At 36.1% G+C, this 22,500-nt stretch overlaps 1 protein-coding gene across 2 annotated transcripts in view; it reads right to left on the minus strand.

Annotated features, from left to right (window-relative positions):
- Positions 1-22,500, minus strand: part of LOC143036473 (uncharacterized) — a 63,152-nt gene that overhangs the window by 26,001 nt on the left and 14,651 nt on the right. Inside the window, exon 1 of one of the 2 annotated variants that reach the window (XR_012967360.1) lies at positions 18,634-18,738. The exons of the other annotated variant lie outside the window; for it this stretch is intronic. The gene's annotated coding sequence lies outside the window, so the exon portion shown is untranslated. Of the gene's footprint in view, positions 1-18,633; positions 18,739-22,500 lie in introns of those variants that run through there. 2 annotated transcript variants of the gene reach the window in all.

A 22,500-nucleotide genomic window follows, 5' to 3' on the forward strand; every position in this document is an offset into this window, starting at 1 on the left:
CTGGCTTTCTTATCTTACTCAAATTTTTTTGACTGCGTTCTTTGGGAGTGACCATATCCCAAAATCGAAAAATGTGAAATAGAAAACTGTTTGCATCCTCCATCCAACACCAGACGACGCGTGACATTTTCACTTCATTGCTGATCTTTCTTCTGATGAGATTTTTTATGTCAATATTGTCATTACTGTCGTTTCTGTAATGTTTATTTATTTTTCAATTTTTACAGATTTCCACCTAAAGAAAGACACATAGAACTATGCTGATAATAACAAATGTACTTATGATGATACCTGTATGAACTATAATAACAATACACACAGAAAGAGCAATGCCAGTAGCTTTAGTAATAATAACAGTGTAGGAATATTGACAATGACGATAACAAAAACGACAATTTTAATCATCCTGGGTATATATATGGTGATAACATATAATATAAAAGGTGACATTTCAATTAATAACGGCAACGGCAGCATTTTTACCAGTAATCACTCGTGATGACAGTAATGATCATGACCATTATGATAATAATAACGGTAATGATAATAGCGATGTCAATAACGACAATAACGATGACAATAGCTTGTTCCTGCGGCACAGGTAATGACAATAATAAGGAAGCAAAGAAAGACAAAAATAGCATCGAATGCGGCTAGGTTTTAGGCACACACACACACACACACACACACACACACACACACACACACACACACACACACACACACACACACACACACACACACACACACACACACAACTATTTAGGAACTGCTATCTATTCATGTTCTGGTGTGAGCTCATATACTCAGAATTTGAGTAAAATCTTCGAACTTCTGTCTGACTTTACAGCCATCAAAATACAAATCAGTTCCTTTCATTTAGAATGTTAAAAAAAAAAAATCTTGAAATAATCTGGCAGTAGCTTGAACTTTATATTAAGACCACAATTTTCCCATGGCTAAGATGCTATCATAACCTTTCGAGTCTAATGTCTCATAAGAGAGACTTTGCTATGGCGAACAAGTTGCAACGGCGGAGCCGGGCAGTATCGCATCGGCCTAACGCGACAGAATTCGATCCTGCTTGAGGGCACCCATTCACGGTACGATCTGGTGATCCACACACATGGAACATGGCACTCGTCTTTGGCAAGACCTCTAATCTTCCAGACTTCACAGACTTCCCCATCCTAAACACCTGACTAAACGCAAAGACAAATAATGACGCCCCCACAGTGTTACAACTTGTGACATTGTGGGGGCGTCATTGTTTGTCTTTGCGTTGTTGCGACTCACAACATGAGATGCCTAATGTCACTAGACAGACCCATTGAACCCTTTCTCATACCTACCTCCAATTACATTACCGTATGTTAATATACATACACCATGTCTAGCCAAGCCTACAACCATACAACTAGCCCTTATAAACGGAACTAACACCCATGCCTATAACTGATAACTAACACGTCTCAAAGGACCACAAAGGCGGAGCACGCCGACAGGAGACCCCCCGATCCACATCCAGGTGGGATGCGAAAAAAAAAATCATACCAATAATAAATAAAAACTATAACAATGCAAATAACAAATAAAACACACAAATAAATGCATAGGTACAGTCTCACATACGGCAACCCACCAACCCCCTTTATAACGACGGCTGTGCCGCCGAAAGATAGGACTACCCAGGTCACGTAGCTGGTAGGAGGCAGTGCCGAGGTTAAGACCCGGCACGAGGAGTGTTAGGTCAAGGACCTAATTGTACAAAATCTTCCCAATCTGTAATCGCTAGATCATATTCTTAATAAAACGAAGAAATCACCATCAAGGTATTTCTCGCCCGCATTAACCCATTCAACTCCGATGACAAGATGTCTTGTCATTTGGTCAAATAAAACAAAAAATCATAAAACACCAAAATGTTTGATCAAACACCAGAAAAATATGACGTCAGTCCTCGCTTCGCTGCGAGCGAAGCGAGGATTGACGTCATATTTTTCTGGTGTTTGATCAAACATTTTGGTGTTTTATGATTTTTTGTTTTATTTGACCAAATGACAAGATATCTTGTCATCGGAGTTGAATGGGTTAAGCCCCTCTCATATACAGCAACCCTGTTACACACGATCCAATCTGGTCGGATCCATCCAGGTCTGTTCGGCGGCCTCAAAATCAGATCGTACTATGGATTGGGTTGAGAAAAAAATACACTGCGACCTTTTTCATAATAATTGAATTCCATTTTTAATACTAATTTCAGTCAGGTTTGAATTCCTCGTATAACCTGTCATTTCAAGTACAAAAGCAAACAAGTTAATTGATTAACAGACGGACAGCTGCACAAATACTGCTATGGTATATTATACAACAACTACAACGATAGTAACTGCATAGAGCATAAATGAAAATTATTGTGAAAGTGATGAATATGATAATTCTAAAGAAACATGATGGGGAATTTTCTTTAATACGACGTTTCGCCTATTACATCTTCATCAAGTATACAGTCGTGGGGCAGATACCTGAAAATAGATAGTAAGACCCAGGGAAACTGGCAGAGGTGATTGAGGCTGATAACATGCGAAACATTCTCACAAACTGTTTCCTTAGGGTTCAGTCACACCAAGCGACTGGTTTCTGACCATCGGCGACCAGGCTGATTTGGGCTGTTCCTTTGTTTATATGTCAAAAAAAAAAAAAAAAAAAAAAAAAAAAAAAAAAAAAAAATCAAGACAATGCAATTGGAATAAATCTCCCCCGTCATGAAGATGAATATGGAATAGCCACCTGGCGCTAACCTTGAGAGAAACAAAAGTGCCACCGTCGAGGGTGGTCAGAAACAGGTCATGACCTTGTCGGCAACTGCCAATGATATACATATTATGATAATTATAAGGCCTGGCTCCACAGATGAAAGGCAGCGGGGAAGGATTCGCTTTCTGATGCACGTTTCGCCTTTACCCACTCATCTGGAATAAATGCAGTGAATGTACTTATACATGGCTGGATATGTATACAACTATGGCTACCTAGGCTCGGAATTCCTATAACAGCGTCGAAGGTGCATATAATGAAGTGAAATGTTGAAATACAGAAATCCTACACGAGTGTCATCTCCTTTAATCCTTTGCTTCATGTGACCAAAAGTAAAGGGTATACGATGTTCTACGGTTTCGTAATGTAGCCTAATGTTGTAGACACTTTTAAGCTTCAAATGAACGATTGTAAGTCATCACAAACACACGCGCGCGCGCAGACACGGATTGCTGGTACAGTGGTAACGTTCTGACTTCTCAAACGAAAAGTATGAATTCAACCCCAAACGAAAAGTATGAATTCAACCCCAGCTCGCGGGTTAGAATATTCAATAGCACCCTAGGCCGTTACTGTTCCCCTTGAGTTAGGGAATAAGGTGTGTGTGTGTGTGTGTGTGTGTGTGTGTGTGTGTGTGTGTGTGTGTGTGTGTGTGTGTGTGTGTGTGTGTATGTGTGTGTGTGTGTGTAAAACTGTAGCATTACGCGTAGATTAAGCTATTATGAAGTCTGAGCTTCTATACGGTTGGATAAGAGCTTTCGATAACGAGTTCATCACGTGACCCGAAACCATTATCTAATGATTTATCTAATAGTTTCCTTGTTTGTTTGTTTGTTTATTTGTTTATTTTTTGAGTCCGTGGGAGAGAGGCTTTAGTATTTTACGGATTCAAAAATGTGAAAGATGGGTTTCCGCAGAAGTGTTTGCTTTATCGAATGCTCAGAAGTGGAAATCAAAAAGGAGGAAGACTGCGAAGGCTTCAGCTGTGGAGGACGATGGTGAGGCTTCTTTTTTTGGAATAGGAAGTGGTTTTATGGGTTGCTGTTTACACTCTCGAGCTGTTTCTGGTGTTGAGTCAACACAGTTCCTTTGAAGTCACTATTTACTCAGAGTTATCAATCAGAATATGGACTGCATGCATATGGAGGTGGTATGGATATCACACTTTATAAGTATGTGGCTTTTTTATTCTATTTAATATATTGAATATCGCAGAGATTAAAGAAATAGACGCAAGCGTTCACGACAAGGAGACACGCGTGTACACTTACGAACACAAACACACACGTACACACACACACACACACACACACACACACACACACAAACACAAACGCAAACGCAAACGCAAACGCAAACGCAAACACAAACACAAACACAAACACAAACACAAACACAAACACAAACACAAACACACACACACGCGCGCGCGCGAGCGAGATATGAAGACGGGACACCACGAGCATAGCTCCCCTTCCCGTAAAATATAACTAGGTAAGTACACACACACACACACACGAGCATAGCTCCCCTTCCAGTAAAGTACAACTAAATTCACGCACACACACGCATATGCACACACGCACACACACACACACACACACACACACACACACACACACACACACACACACACACACACACACACACACACACACACACACACACAAACGCACACGCACACGCACACACACACACACTATACACACATGCACACGCGTGCCCACTCACACACACACACACACATGCAAACAAGTTTGGATGTGTTTGTGTGTCAGGTCACATCATTACCCATAGATCGAGAAATAATTGAGCGGAAAAGCTCTAACTTTTGGCCACGTATCCAACTCGTGATCCATGCTAATGGTGAACCATATACTTATACTGTATATACCGGTATAGTGTTTATACATGTATACATACATAATACATAGGTACATACATACATACAGTACATACATACATACATATATACATACATACATACTGTACATACACACATACATTGAATACATACATACACACATACATACACACATATATTAAATACATACATACACACATACATAAATACATACATAAATATATACATGCATGTATAATAACAAAATATAATTTCCCTCTGATAAGAGGGTGGCCATTTTTATCAATGCATACATTGTTATTAACCAAATTGTAGGACAATGTCCCAAAGCTCCGCCTTAGCCATCTTGTGTGGCCTTTTTTCACCTGTGTCAACTGTCACCCATTTTTATTTATTTATTCTTGTTATTATTATTTTCTATTATATATATGTATGCGTGTGCATGCGTGCACATATATATGTATGTATGTATATGTATATATTTATTATTATTTCTATTTTTGTTTCTTTGTAAGACAATCCTTATGTATTTATCACATGTGTCAATTGTCACCATTCTTATTTCTTGTTATTATCATTTATATTTTGTTTCTTTGTAGGATATTTCTTATGTATTTATGTTGAATGTCCTTTTATCACCTTGTCATTTGTCATCCTTATGTATTTATGCTGAGTGACATTTTATCACCTGTTTCAATTTTTCACCCATTTTATTTATTGTTTTTATTTATTTTTTGTTTCTTTGTAAGATAATCCTTACGTATTTACGTTGAGTGACCTCTCCTGTTTTCTATACTATTGTATTTAAGTTATACTTTGTTGTGACACTATGTACTTTGAAAATGTCTTAATAGACGAAAACGTTCAGTATTCCAATCTTTAATTTCCTCGTGGTTACAAGCAAAAATCTTTATTCACGTGTTTTTTGTGATTACTGTTGCATATATATATATATATATATATATATATATATTATATATATATGTATGTATATATATATGTATATATATGTATATATATATATATGTATATATATATGTATAGACATATATATATATGTATATATATATATATGTATATATATATGTATATACATATATATATACATATATATATATACAAGCACCCGGCTGCGCCGGCCCTGGCTACGCCAGGGGTACTTGGCCTGCGGCGCTTACGCGCTTACGCGCCCGAGGGCTCCGCCCCATGTTTAATACTATACAGTTTTATTTATACTATTTACTCCTTCACAATATTTACATCTGCACCGCATTTTCTCTTCTTTTTCGGAGGACTGTTCTCATCTTCTTCATCACTGCTGATAATCTTGTAAAGCAATTCTTTGATGGTTTCCAGCTGTGACGTCACGGCAAGGGAGACGGCTGATTGGCTGTGAGCGGGACGAAAAAATAAAATTCTCCAAAATGTTTCAATGTCACGACGTCCCTAACCGAGTTGAATGGGGATCCGGCAAAAAGGTTACAATGATGGACCCCGTGACATGGGCCATCCCTGTAAGGGTATAAATCGCATATACGCGGTCGTGGGACTCGAGCGGATCTTTGGGACTCAAGCGGATCTAGAGGACTCGAGCGGATCTTTGGGACTCGAACGGATCTAGAGGACTCAAGCGGATCTTTGGGACTCGAGCGGATCTAGAGGACTCGAGCAGATCTTTGGGACTCGAGCGGATCTTGAGGGCTCGAGCGGATCTTTGGAACTCGAGCGGATCTTGAGGACTCCAGCGGATCTACGGGACTCCACCAAAATATATACTAAAAACACGTGGGCGTAAGTCAAAATAAAAATATTCTTCTAAAAAACGAAAATGATGAAAATGACGAAAATAAAAGAGGTGAATAATTTACAGTTGTTTATTTTATAGCCTTTGTTTGGAGGTGGTGCGCCGCAAGCCAAGCCCCCCCAGCGCAGCCAGGCTGGAAACATTGTACTATGCTCTGATTTCAACATCTGAAGTTGTTTACAGTTTTTCAACACTACATTTTTAATTATCTTCTTAGTGTTTATCACCCATTTCCAAAAATGTCTCTGTCTTCGTTTCTTAGCAGCAAAAGACTCCGGCATCTTTACACCGCGCCACTGCCCACAGGTGTCCCCAAAGTACCATGGACCCCGCCCCCCTGGCCAAGAATATTTTTATAGATACTTAGATATATATATATATATATATATATATATATATATATATGTATATATTCATATATTTATATATATATATATATATTTATATATTTATATATTTATATATATATATATATATATATATATGGTAATGTCATTCTTGTTCAAACAAAAGAAGAGGTAAGAGCGGTTTTTATGAACATAATGAAATAATCAAAACTTCCTGCTTCACTGGATTGACAACTTTTAATTGTCTTGTTCCAGCAAAGACACGCAGCAACAGGATTATGTTAATCTCAATTAGTTTTTCGGTAAGATTAACGTCATTTAAGGGTCTGTGGTACAAACGGTGGTATTCTTAAAAAAAAAAAATCATTCTCTTCCATGGACTTATATAACATTTTTATAAGGAAAGATTTGTATAAGGAAAGACTTTTTTTAAATCTTTCCCTTCCATGGACTTGTATAAATTTTTTATAAGGAAATATTTGTATAAGGAAAGATTTTTTTTTAAGAATACCACCGTAAGATTCTTGCAGTGGCATTCTTAAAAAAATCTTTCCCTTCCAAGGATTTATATAGGATTTTTATAAGGAAAGATTTGTATAAGGAAAGAGGGGTGGAGGGGAGTGGAGTATATTAGGGATGGAATGAGTGTCTTTGTTTTTTGGCTACCTCCCTTATAAGGGGGAAAAAGCCTTTGGTATATGTATGTAAATGACAATGGAATGATACTGTAATAAAATTATTTAGAAATATACAGGAATAAAAAAAATTCAGAATAGATGTATCCCTTCATATTAAAGATAAATAAATAAAATAATATAAAAATAAAGATAAAAAAAAAAAAAAATAAATAAATAAATAAATAAATAAATAAATAAATAAATAAATAAATAAATAAATAAATAAATAAATAAATCAGAAATCCTGGCGAGGAAAGATTAACTTGAAATTTTTTGTTCAGTTCCCATTACCGGAAGTAAAGAAAAAAAAAATAATAATAGAAAAATAAATAAAAATACTATGTACATAAACCAGTCATCGTACTCGCATGTAGAAGATCAAGACTGTATATATGCATTCTTTACGTAAGTACACAAACACAGTAGCAAATGTTTATCTGTAGATAGATTGCAAACATACACTAAACAAGGGCAGACTAACACACACACACACACACACACACACACACACACACACACACACACACACACACACACACACACACACACACACACACACACACACACACACTCGGTGGCGCGGCTGATAGAGTACTGGACTGCCAGTACGGAGGTGCGGCAGTACCTGGTTCGAATCCAGCCCAGGGCCGAAATTATTTCGGTATCGCTGCGCTAAGGGTCGTTACTCTGACTCTCGTGGGCGGGGAGTTGTGTGTGTGTGTGTGTGTGTGTGTGTGTGTGTGTGTGTGTGTGTGTGTGTGTGTGTGTGTGTGTGTGTGTGTGTGTGTGTGTGTGTGTGTGTGTGTGTGTGTGTGTGTGTAAGGTCATAGCATTACCCATAGATCGGTCATACGAGCTCTGAGCTCTCTTCCGGGAGGGAAATAACTGTCGATCACAAGTCCAACACGTGATCCAAAAGACCAAGGTGAATACACACACACACACACACACACACACACACACACACACACACACACACACACACACACACACACACACACACACACACACACACACACACACAACTATTTAGGAACTGTCAACTATTCATGTTCTGGTGTGAGCTCACATACTCAGAATTTGAGTAAAATTTTCGAACCTCTGTCTGGCTCTTCAGTCATCAAAATACAAATCAGTTCCTTCTACTTAGAATGTTAGAACAAACTCTTGATTAATATTTTTGTCTGAAAATAAAGAGTACGCACATTATTGGACAATTATTTACTGCAGCAAAATCAAATACACAATACGACGGGATTTTTATAGTAGTTATGTAAACTTATTTCTCTAATGCTTAAGGATACACACGTGTCCACAGATGATATATTTCTATATGCATATCTTAAAAAGAAAATGGTCGTTGAATGCCTGGAAGAGCAAGAATCAGTAAAAGCAACATCTTAACTGAACACTTAGCTAAGATAAGTTCATCTTTTTTATCAGGAGATCGTACATTAAAGCCCCAGTCACACTAAACTTACGACCTGCTTACGACTTGTTTCCGACCAGGTGGTCACCGGCTAGTTGCAGGTAGTCTTTGGAAGTCGTTGGTAGTCGGTAGTAAGATAGATAAGTAGATAGAGCAATAGATAGATAGAAATATTGCAACACACACTGAATAGTCCCCAGTACATAGATCTGTGACAATCCTCTGTTTATAAAAAGAATTCAAGACAATGTAATTGGAATAAATCTCCCCCGTCATTACAAAGGATTACAAAGGCGGAGCATGCCGACAGGAGACCTTTTGGTCCATATCTAGGTCGGATGCGAAAAAAAATCATAATAATAAAATAATAAATAAAAATTATAATAATGTAAATAACAAATAAAATACATAAATAAATGCATAGGTATAGTTAAATAATAAACAAACATTCACTCATTACATAAATGAATACGGAATAGCCACCTGGCGCTAACCATGAGAAACAAAAGTGCCATCGTCGAGGGTGGTGGTCGGAAACAGGTCGTAAGCTTGATGTGACTGGGGCAGCTGAACATATTCACGTGACAAATCCAAAAACATCTATAAAATACCCCCATTGTAGTCACGTGCTCGAACTGGTAAAGTTAAAAAACGTTGAAGAGTTTGATACAAACAGGAAGCCTGTTGCATCAAGCGAATGATAAGATAGGTGAAAGCCTGGTAGCGGGAATTCCATCCGTGCTGGAGTACTCTGCCACGGAAATACCAGTGGGTGGATGATAAGTCAAACAAACACGTGCACACACACACACACACACACACACACACACACACACACACACACACACACACACACACACACACACACACACACACACACACACACACACACACACACACACACACACACACACACTTCCATATATATATGGGCTGGAGCTCCTTAATTGCTTATAGGTTTCGACCGACTCGGTCTTCTTCAGTAAGCTGTCTACAAACATACATACATAGTTCGGGATTTCCATTCCCGAACTATGTACATGTTTTCCAATTGCATTTATTATCGATTTGCTTGATGCCTTCGATAAACATATGAAACCTTCACTGTCATTGTTATTTTCACAAGTCTTAATATAAACAGCTTCAGCCGTTTTTCTCTTGTCCGTTTTTAATCCCGTATGGATGAACACTCTCATTTGTCTAATCCATTCATCCATGTATATGTGTATATATATATAATATATATATAATATATACTGTATATATATGTATATATATATACATATATATATTTATGTATACACATATCTATATGTTTACTCATGCAGATTTATAAATATCAACTCAATATAAATGCGTGTACATTTCCACATTTGATATCATTATCTTTTTTCCCAAGTGAAAAGATACAGATAAGATCAATCTATCATGTATTTCTCTTATCTTTTCTTGCGTTAAGTCTTCCCTATTATTGTTGATATGTTAATGTAGTTTATATGGACACAAATGTCACGCAAATGTTTTTATTGATAAACTAAACATATAGCATAACTGTGATGGAGGACAAAATTACGTTCACTGTGTCTTCTACATTAAAAACGTGGCGACTAAACGAGGATGGGGGGAAGGGGAGAAGAGGTGACCGTAAATCCTTCTATTTTACATTCCTCCAGTGACATTTTCTTTCGCGGACTTTGCGGCGGTCTGAAACAGTTCACGAATGAGACAGGAGCTGAAGTCCAAGTCATTCTATTGTTAAGAGTGACGGTTCCCGTCCTTGTCTCTAAGGCCATTAAATTTGAATGAGTTCAAAGGCAAGGGACACTGTGAAACTGATATGGCGGGGGTGGGGGTGGGACGCTGTCTTGGTGTTGAGTGACAATTGCGTACTCAGGAGTCTTGTTCTTCGCTCTCTCAACCGCCTCTACGATATCAACACACGAGAATCCTGAATATACATATATGTATATATATATATATATATATATATGTGTGTATATATATATATATACATATATATATATATATATATATATATATATATATATATGTGTGTATATATATATATATATACATATATATATATATATAATATATTTATATATATATACATATATATATGTATGTATACATATATATACATATATAATGTATATATGTATATATATATATATGTATTTATATATATATGTATTTATATATATATATGTATTTAAATACATATTTATATATATATATATATATATATATATATATATATGTATGTATATTATAATTGGTTGGCCGTCTATATAAAAGAATTTATCATCTCGTACTAAAATTGGTTGCGTAATTAAAACGAGGAAAAAAAGAAACGAACTAAATGGACAACAGATTAATTCTTTGAAAAAGACAGAAGTTCTAAAAAAAATATGTATTATCATCTAATCCTACATAAGTCTCATAACTAATGTATATCTCAATATGAAAGGTTGACAGGTTGCCCCATTCTCGACAACTCAAAAGTCATTATTAAACAGCATTCCGAATGCTAACGACAAACGAAACTAATGACCCTCACTGTAAACCGCACTTTTGTACTTTTTATTTTTCATTATCTTTTTCTTCTTTAGCCTTTACTTTAGTTCTCGTGACGTTATGCCATAACGTAGCTTCACGTGTTTTGCAAATAAATGTAAGATCTTTAGGCTTGCTCACACCAACGCAGTTCTAGCTCGGTGCCCTGTCGTACTAGAAATGCATGGGTCGAACTGATACCGAGATAACATCGAGATAACACTGCGTGGTGTCAAAGAAACACAAATTCAAGGATATCGACCGACCGCCAATACTCCCCAACAATTTCGAACGTGCTTAAAATTTAGAAATTCCCGCTGTGTAGTCTGCTCGATGTTCCAGAGGAGACGGACATAGAAGTGTTATCGAAATTAAAACGCAATACCCGAAATAGGATAGAACTAACAACGCGTGCATCGAAGTGATAACGAAGTCACCGTAATAGCACCGAGTTGACCTCGCAACAGTAGATCATCAAGGCCGCGTTAGCCTTCTATAACGTATCGATAGACGACAACTTCAGCCGCAGTTGCGCGGCCCCTGGCGTATGCTCCTTATCTTATTCACCTCTGATGAATACAAACAACTCTGACATACGCACATAGAGTGCGCGAAATTAATCCCAGCAGATCCAAGAGTATATTTAATCCTCATTGGTGACACTTTTCCTGACAGATAACCATTTTACCTCTTTTGTTATCGTTACACAAGAGGCCACTCATAAAAAAAATGAATAAATAAAATAAATCAATCAATCAATCAACACCTGGAATAATCTCAGTGTTTTGGATATTGTTTCTCTTCCACTTGAATTGATTTAAGGGTAATCATTTCTTCCTTTCTTGTTTCAGACTCGTTTTCACGACAACAGATCCCTTCCCGATACGAACAAATATGTTAGGAATCTCCTTTGATATCTCACGACGTCCTTTAGCTGTACGCGTCAGCTACTTCTTGTTACCTGCCTCATCTTCTGAACTAGTTTCCGTTGAGGATATTTCATCTACAGAATTATCTCATTAAAAGACTCGAATACCATTGAGTGTGATTTCTTTTCTGTGATTATTACGCAAATGAAATCACTCCCGCCTGAACTTGGGCAAAAGCCAAGACCTTGGATACAGTATTACATTTCAGACTTCGTGTGTGTGTGCTTGTGTGTGTGTGTATGTCTATGTCTGTATCATTCATGTGAACGTCTCTTGCATACATGTGTGTGCGTGTGTGTGTACATATTCGTGTGTGTGAGAGAGAGTGTGTGTTTATGTGTGTGTGTATGTATATATGTGTGTGTGTATGTATATGTGTGCGTATGCATATACGTGTATGTTCGCGCATATGTGTGTGTGTGTGTGTGTGTGTGTGTGTGTGTGTGTGTGTGTGTGTGTGTGTGTGTGTGTGTGTGTGTGTGTGTGTGTGTGTGTATTTTACCTAGTTGTATTTTACGGGAAGGGGAGCTATGCTCGTGGGGTCCCGTCTTCATATCTCATTTTATATTGACTGTTTTTAAATTCATGTATTGTTTTTGCACACACCACTTTCTCATCTAACTTGTTCCAAATGTCTATTACTCTGTGGGGAAAGCTGTTCTTTTTCAGGTCGCTTCTATAACTGTCCTATCTTGATTTTCTTTCCGTGTCCTCTTGTATTTCTACTATTCCATTTTATTAGATCCTCTCTATAAATAGTTTCTATGGCTTTCATGGTTCTATAAATAGTTATCAAGTCTCCTCTCTCTCTTCTTTGCTCTCATGTCTGTAGCTCAAGTTTCGCTAGTCTCTCTTCATATGATAGTTCTGAGAGTGTTGGTGCCAATTTTGTAATTGCTCTTTGTATTCTTTCAAGTTTTGTTATACATTTTTTTTTTGTACTTGGTGACCACGTCGTCGCTGTACATTCCAATCTTGGTCTTATCAATGTGACTAGTATTTTCTTCACCATTTCTTCGTCCAGGTAGGTAAATGCCACTTTGATTGTTCTTATTAAATCATCTCTCCAATTTCTTTTTTTATATGTTTCTTAGGGGACATATTATTCATAATGACTCCCAGGTCGTTCTCATTTTCCACTTTTTTTATTTCTTCTTCTCCCAATTTATATGATCCCACTATTCTTTTTTTTTTACTTCTTCCAAATTCCATCATACTACACTTCTTAATATTGAATTCCATCTCCCACTTCCAACTCCATTCCCATACTTTATTGAGATCACTCTGTAGCAACTCACAATCTTCTTCAGTGTTCAATTTTTTCCCAAAATTTTGCATCGTCCGCAAAGCTCATATAACTTTCAATTCTTTCATCCATATCATTATTATATATAGCAAACATTATTGGGGCCAGAACTGTTCCTTGTGGAACACCACTTATCACTTCATCCCAATTAGAGTGTTTGTCTCTCATCACCACTCTCATTTTTTTCATGCAAGAAGTCTTCCATCCACTTCAGCAGTTTGTCCTGTATTCCTCTTGCAGTTTCTAATTTCTTAAGCAATCTATTACATTCATTAGCCTTGAATAGAAACACAGCAAGTGTGTGACGCATGATCGTTCTTGTCTAAATCCAAATTGCCTTGGATTTAGTACGTTGTTTTTTTCCAAATGCTTTACCCATCTAATTTTGATCATTCTTTCGCAAATTTTAGTTATCATACTTGTAAGAGAGACCGGTCTATAGTTAGTAGGGTTTTCCTTGTTTGTTCCTTTATATATTGGTACTATATTTGTTCTTTTCCAATCTTCTGGAACTTTTCCTTCTTTCAATGAACTGTTTATTAGACTATGTATTTTGTCTGTTAGTTCATTCCCGCGTTCTCTCAAAATCCAGTTTGCCATTTCATCTGGTAAATGCGATTTTCTGACATCGAGATTACTCAAGTGTTTCTTTATTTCATTCCTTGATACTTCTATGTCTTTCAATGGGGTCACATGCAGAAATTGAAGTGCAGTGCTGCCGAGGACTCGAACTCAGCGATCATATGACAAGTGCCGTAGTAACTAACCAACTTTGCTCTCACTCGTGATAGCGTAGTTGGTTAGTTACTGCGGCACTTGTCATGTGATCGCTGAGTTCGAGTCCTCCGCAGTAGCGCATTTCAATATCTGCATGTGACCCCATTGGGTCTCCCGATGTTGATGGCTTAGAATTAAAGTGCACTGTGGTTGTTAAAATGTATCTCTAATCACTGGGACACATTCAGTGCTGTATATGTATATATATATATATATATATATATATATATATATATATATATATATATATATATATATATGTATATATATATATATATGGTATATATATGTATATATATATACATATATATAAACATATATGTACATATATGTACATACATATATATATACACATATATACATATATATATATACATATATATATATGTATACATATATATATACATATATATATATATATATATGTGTGTGTGTGTGTGTGTGTTCACATATAATTTTTTCATACTCCACTCCACCACTCCGTATTCATATATGCAACGAACTTATCACATCTTTATTATGATAACGGAATACCACCCTAATGTTCATTAACATGTTATATGTTTCTTCCAGTAATTCTATTTAAATGATTTCCATTTGACAGATTATATTTAATTAAATTTCTTAATTTAATTTCCTCCTTTCTTTTCATAATCATAACCATTTTCAATCTCATTTTATATCTCCACGACAACCTCATTTTCCATATCCAAGATTTTTCACATCTTTGCATTGAATTTATGACTCGCTTATTGCTCTATTTAATAAACTTCATATAGATACTTTGTAGTTACGTACAATCAATTTTACTTTCACTCTTTTCATAGGCTTCATATCATTAGCATATAAATTCTCGTAACTACCTCTTTCGATCATTGTCCACCTTATACTATTTTTCGCTGTCGTTATATATACGGTTAACGGTGCGATCTTCCCCCTATCAGGAGGCTAGAACGGCGCCCCTTACAGAAGACTTTGTAACGTGGAGTTTAATGATCCATACCCTTGGTCCAACTCGCTTGCGGCAGGATTCGAACCGCTGTCAAGTCATCTCGACCTCCGTCGCAAATAGCGACGCTCTAGATCGCTCGGTCACAGAGAGTTTTTGCTCATGTTTTATCTCTTCTGTCCTTCACAATACGTCGTATTTTCTTCTTCCAACAAACTATGAATATTTCACTGAATTTAGTCTCAACAAAACACAAACTGCCTGGCTTCTTTTCCTGGAAATCTTTATCTGTTTTTAATCTTGATGAAGTCATTCCTTCTGTATGATTGTAAGCTACTTCAAATATTTGCAAATCTTTACTTCTCCCCTCTTCACCTCTCTTTTTGTTTGTTTATTTATATTTTCTTCCATACCACTTTCTCCTTCTATTCGTGCGTACAGCTGCACAGAAAACTATCGTTAGTAAATCACGCTAATCATTTTGACACAAAACAACGAAACTATTTGAGACAAGTTGAAGTCTCCATCGGAAATAAGATTATTATGTCATAGTGAATCCATATGAACTCCGGAACTATTATTCGATTCATATTCATTCAGAAGGAATTCGAACAATTCGAACCCCAGAAATACCAACCCTTCGGTATCATAAGGTTATGTTCATAAGCGAATGTTTCGACACCCCTACTAACGATAGTTTTCTGTGTAGCTGTACATGTGTGTATTTGTGTGTGTGTGTGTGTGTTTATGTGTGTGTGTGTGTGTGTGTGTGTGTGTGTGTGTGTGTGTGTGTGTGTGTGTGTGTGTGTGTGTGTGTGTGTGTGTGTGTGTGTGTGTGTGTGTGTGTGTGTGTGTGTGTGATTCACTATGGTCTTGGATCATATCTTGGACTCGTGATCGACAGCTATTACCTTCCCTGAAGAGAGCTCAGAGCTCATATATGACCGATCTATGGGTGATGTGACCTAACACGCACACAGACACACTCAACTTCCCGCCTACGAGAGTTGGAGTAGCGACCCGCAGTGTAGTGATACTGAAATTATTTCAGTCCTGGGCGGGATTCAAACACGGACCGCTCTAGTGGCGGCCGCGAACGCTATCCACTGCGCCATTGATTCGTGTGCGTGTGTTTGTGTGTGCGTGTGCATGTTTATATACATGTGCATGTTTGTGTGATTCACCATGGGCTTGGATCACGTGCTGGAGTCGTGATCGACATCTCTTACCCTCTTGGATGAAAATTTACATATAGTTCATCGGATGCTGAGCGTGTGCGTGTGTGTGCGTGTGTGAATACTTCTGTATACGAGCCTCCATGTGTACATGTGTACATAAATGGTGTTCTGTACAGAATTCTATGTGTGCGAACTTAGGATGATAAATTGTTGCTCCTGCTGTTGCTCCTGCTGCTGTTGTTGTTGTTGTTGTTGTTGTTGTTGTTGTTGTTGTTGTTGTTGTTGTTGTTGTTGTTGTTGTTGTTGTTGTTGTTGTTGTTGTTGTTGTTGTTGCCATTGTTGTGTTTGTTATTGTTGGTAAAGATCTTTTTGTTGTTGTTGCTGCTATTGTTATTGATGATGGTGTTTTTGTTGTTATTATTGCTGTTGTTGACTGTAGATTACCAGCGCTTCTAATTTGATGTCTGAGTTCCCTTCTCACAATAGAATTTGTAAATTGGTAAAATATGGATGAATGTATAACAATTATTTGTCTAACATAAGTAAAATAATGTAACGTTAGCCACAATCCAAGAGTTCAGTCCATCACCTTGGCAGAAGAATTTAAATATTTGCTTCAAATGAATAGTGTATTGCATTGTATTGTATTGTATTGTATTGTATTGTATTGTATTGTATTGTATTGTATTGTAAGACAAAATAGAGAAACCCGCACTTAGAAATACGGGCCCCAGAGATAAGAAAGGTGTGAAGGAACAAGTACTATCAGGACTGATGACACAAAGTAATCACTCAACAGGATAAGCTGCGGTAAGAGATGTATTCGGAAGACGCAGAACTCAAAACGCCAATATCCGAAGTTAGAATAGCATTATATTTAAAGTATAACTAAGGTCAGATAAAGTAATCAGACATAAAGTATCATAGATCATTTGATAAAGACATTGGTAACAAAGTAGAATGTAAAAAGTCAGTTTGGAATTAAAATATAAGGACATATAGAAATGTGTAACTGACTGAGCTTACTTAATCAGAGGGCAGGCAGGAAAGAAGAGAACAAAATGAGAGGGAGAGACAGAGAAGACTTATGGTGTTGACCTTGTGGCTACGGAAATTTGTGAACCAATTTGCGTGTGAGTAAACCATACGAGTATTTATACAAGGTGTCTCATGTGGTTTATATTTGTGTTTGAACTTATATTCCAATTACTCCGAAATGTTTGAAAAACTTGTTAGAAACATAGAAATAGAATAAAAAAAATTATTAGGCACGCTACTTTACCAACAAAATATCACTTACGTATACCATGTGATACCTAATTTTTTCATTGTAAAGAATACGAATTATATTATATATATATATATATATATAAATATATATATATATATGTATATATATATATGTATATATGTATATATATATATATATGTATATATATATATGTATATATATGTATATATATGTATATATATATATGTATATATATATGTGTGTGTGTATATTATACATATATATATATATGTATACATATTTATATGTATATATATATATATACATATATATATATATACATACATATATATGTATATATATACATATATATATATGTATATATGTATATATATACATATATAACTATATATATATATATATGTGTGTGTGTGTGTGTGTGTGTGTGTGTGTGTGTAAATAAAATGAAAAATGAATATGAGTCACAAGTAATAGAATGCAATTTTCGTACTTTACTTACAGAAATTGAAATTATTTCACCACATTATTTTCAATAAACTATTTCACAGTGAAGCTTCACATTTCAATACCAATAAATCAAATTTCTAAGGCTTCAGAAATGAATAATAGCAATTAAGGTTGCTGCCGCCAGGGGCACCTGCCCACGATGCAGACTGTAGTGAAGACAGGTGTGTTTGGGGTGGGGAAGGTGTCCCCCTCTATCCAAAACACCTGCTCTGAAGCCTTTTAGGGAGATCGTGACCCTTACCTCCGGAGAAGCGAAGGAGAGCGAAGTTGTCCGACGGCCCGAACGAGACACGAAGCACAACTGTCCCGTGACTGCGGGTGGCAGATCACGTGCCCTTCTCCGAAGGTATAACTCAAGTAGCTCCCTCTGTCTCTTCCAACTCCCTTCCCTTTGTTCCCTCCCTCACATACTCCATCATTCCCTCTCACCTTTATCCCTCTGTTGGTGCCCTCCTTTATACTCATGCTCTCCCCTTGGTTCTCTCTCTCTCTCTCTCTCTCTCTCTGTATGTAAATATATATATATGTACGTATATATACTATGTATACAGTTGACATTAAAAAATCCGCCAATCTCGGGACCTGAGTGGGCTGGATCTTAAAAAGTATCGGGTTTTTGAAGGTTATATATGTTGTCTATATTTAAAAGAATGACCACCTGTGCAATCCTTTATAGGAAAAAATATAAACTCTAAGTGAAAGGCAAATCAACTTTTATTGGTTACCAACTAAATAAAATACAGTACAGATATAGATACAAATAGCTCTAAATTTTTTTAATTCAGTTTTAATTCAACTAAACAAAACAGACCCTCAAAATCTAAATTAAATATTTTCACAGGAATTTTAATTCAACTAATTAAAATACTACTGTACTTCTTCAGAATTTTAATCTTTATTTGTGAAGTGCTGTACCCTCGAAAAGAAGCTAAATAGCAGATAAGCTGTCAGAATCATCTTCATCAACGTCCTCAGCAAAAGCAACAGGGTCATCCTCTTCATCACTGAAAGTGACAACATCCTCAGCAACAGGAACAGCTTCAACTGTTGATGATGGTGACAGCACATCTGGTTGTCTTTAAGTTGATGGCAGTAGATTATCAATTGTGAACACCGCTGTTTCTCTTTCCTGCTTCCTAACTATATTCATGAATATATCGTGCAGTGTCTGTGGCTTCATAAACTTGGATCTTTCTCTAATAAGTTTATCTTGGAACAAGTAAACATTCATGATTTCTTGTTCACTTGCAAAACATCGTTGCTCTAGTTCAGACAGCAATTCAGTTGTCAACGTAATTAATCCGTCAAAAGAGATTATGTCTCTCAAGTCCTCCTCATTTTCGTCACTGCTTTCAACTTTCTTCCTTGCTGAATCCATGATGGGGTCTATACAACAGCAAATAAATGCTAATTTTTCTATTAGAAGAGCTGTTCACCAAGTCCAACGAATTTTGATTAAGCTCACAATATGTCTCAGTGTCATTAAAAAGTTTTTAATTTTTTTGTCTAGATAATCAGTTTTGTTCATTATGACCTAGAAAAAATGAAAGAACTTCTTAGTGACACCGAGACATATTGTGAGCTTGATAAAAATCCGTTAGACTTGGTGAACAGCTCTTTTGATAAGAAAATTAATAGTATATTTAAGAATGACAATTTGATCAAGAAATTTATGTGCATTTCACCAAATTTACCTTATATGTATGGATTAATCAAAATACACAAAGAAAACAATCCTGTTAGACCTACTATAAGTTCAATAGGATCGGCAACATACAAACTGTCCAAATGGCTGGTGACTGTTGAATCTAATTATAGGAAAAATATCAGAAGCAAATGTCAAGAACAATATTGACCTTATTGATAAATTGAATAGACTTAAGATAGATTATGATTTTAAAATGACCAGTTTTGATGTTACTTCTCTATTTACCAGAGCTCCAGTTAATGACCTGCTCGAATTTCTAACGGAAGAATTACCGTACCGCATCTTTCACATAATACTAAAACCATTATTGACCATATTGAAATATATATCAAAGACTGTAAATTTGAATTTAATGGAAAATTTTATAAATAGGAATTTATGATGGCGATGGGGAATCCCCCTATCAGCCATTCTAAGTAACATCTACATGGAATTTTTTGAGACAATGCTTTTAACAAACATACTTCCTAAAAAGGTCAAATGGTTTCGGTATGTCGACGACATTCTCTGCATTTGGCCAAACAATAAAAATATTAATGCTTTTGTGCCTATATTAAATCAATTTGTTCCTTCTATAAAGTTCACTTTAGAAATTGAAAATAAAATGATTAATGCATTTCTGTCCTGGACTGTAACATTCATAGGTGCAATAGGAAGTTTAAATATAGTATTCACCGAAAACCAACCAATGTCAACGCATTTATTCATTACTATTCTGCTCACCATAATAGAGTTAAATAGACAGCATTTTCTTCCATGTTCCTTCGTGGCTTACGCATTGGTAGCCCAGAATTTGTGGATGATGAAATGAGCAAAATTTATGACATCGAGAAACAGTTAAGATATCCCAAATTCTTTCTGTACAAATTTTAACAAACTAGTAGGACTTTCTATGAAGGTGAACCAATAGAAAAGTTTGAAGAATTTCTTTTACTAGTACTTCCTTTTAATGAAAACCCTGTAGAGATTCCCACTATACTTAAGAATTTCAATGTAAATGTAGCCTTCAAAAATAATTCAACCCTAAAAAATCTTCTAAAAGATCCACCGATAGCTCATTAGGCTCTGTATACAAAATACCTTATAGTAAATGTGATGAATGTTCTGTAGGTCAAACAGGAAAAGAATTAGAGGTTAGAATAAAACAACTTAAAAACGGTATTGAAAAAGGGCCAGGAATCTGGTGCCCCTTTTTAAGCATGTTTGTGACTTTGACCATCATATTGACTGGAATTTTTTTAAAGAAATTATACAGTGTAAAAATATAACAGAAAGAAATATCATAGAGTCAGGAATTATCAAATATAATTATGACCAACTTATTGATAATAGTTTAGGATTATATAAATTAGATCCTTATATTATCAATAATATAAATAGTACATAATTCAGAAGTTAATGTGACAAATTTCTCTATTCCAGGACCTCGCCGAGGGACCCAACCTGAGCATTCACGCTTCGGAGACGGGGGTTAATGCCTCACTTCCCCTATTTAAACTCTGTATCTTAACTTGTTTGTACACACTTATCTGTACCACTTGATAAAGTGAATATATCGTGAAAGCGTTCGGACTCCGTGTGTTTTTCCTCTTTGTAGTGGACTTTGCATATTTGTAATTCACGTGTGCCTTGTGAAATTTGTGCATATATATATATATATATATATATATATATATATATATATATATATATATATATATATATGCAAAGTAGACCACTTGGAAAAAAGAAACTAACGAAGCAGAGCGCTTTCGTATATTACATCTTGTTGCACTGAAGATGTAATATACGAAAGCGCTCTGCTTCGTTAGTTTCTTTTTTCCAAGTGGTCTACTTTGCATAAGTGAACACACGTACCCGTGTTCTTATTAGCATATATATATATATATATATATATATATATATATATATATATATATATATATATATATATATGTGTGTGTGTGTGTGTGTGTGTGTGTGTGTGTTCTACTGAAGTCAACGACTGGACACTTTCATGGCCCAAGAGACACATGTGAAGAACCACACGACCACATTTTTATTATAAAAACGTCATATCTTCTGTTTATAAACAACACGAGAAAGTCATGCGGAATATCATCCTTCGTAATGTACAACCCATCGATCCCGACACATACATCAAACTCACAATTGATTACAAATCCAAACTAACTTCCAACCTAGTAATGAAGAACAGCTGTCTTCCACCAACAAATACACTTAAAAGACTGAACCTAGTGTACCAATTTACTTGCAATATTGGTGACTGCAGTCGCCTACCGACCAGGTATATAGATTTCACTACCACCACACTGTCCAAAAGAATCACAGCGCATTTACAGGATGGAGCGACACGTCGCCATAACAACAGGGCACATGGGCAAACACTGAACAGAAAAG

Source organism: Oratosquilla oratoria, chromosome 20 (assembly GCF_046742065.1).
Source record: "Oratosquilla oratoria isolate Oo_2021 chromosome 20, ASM4674206v1, whole genome shotgun sequence".
NCBI classification, from domain to species: Eukaryota; Metazoa; Arthropoda; class Malacostraca; order Stomatopoda; family Squillidae; genus Oratosquilla; species Oratosquilla oratoria.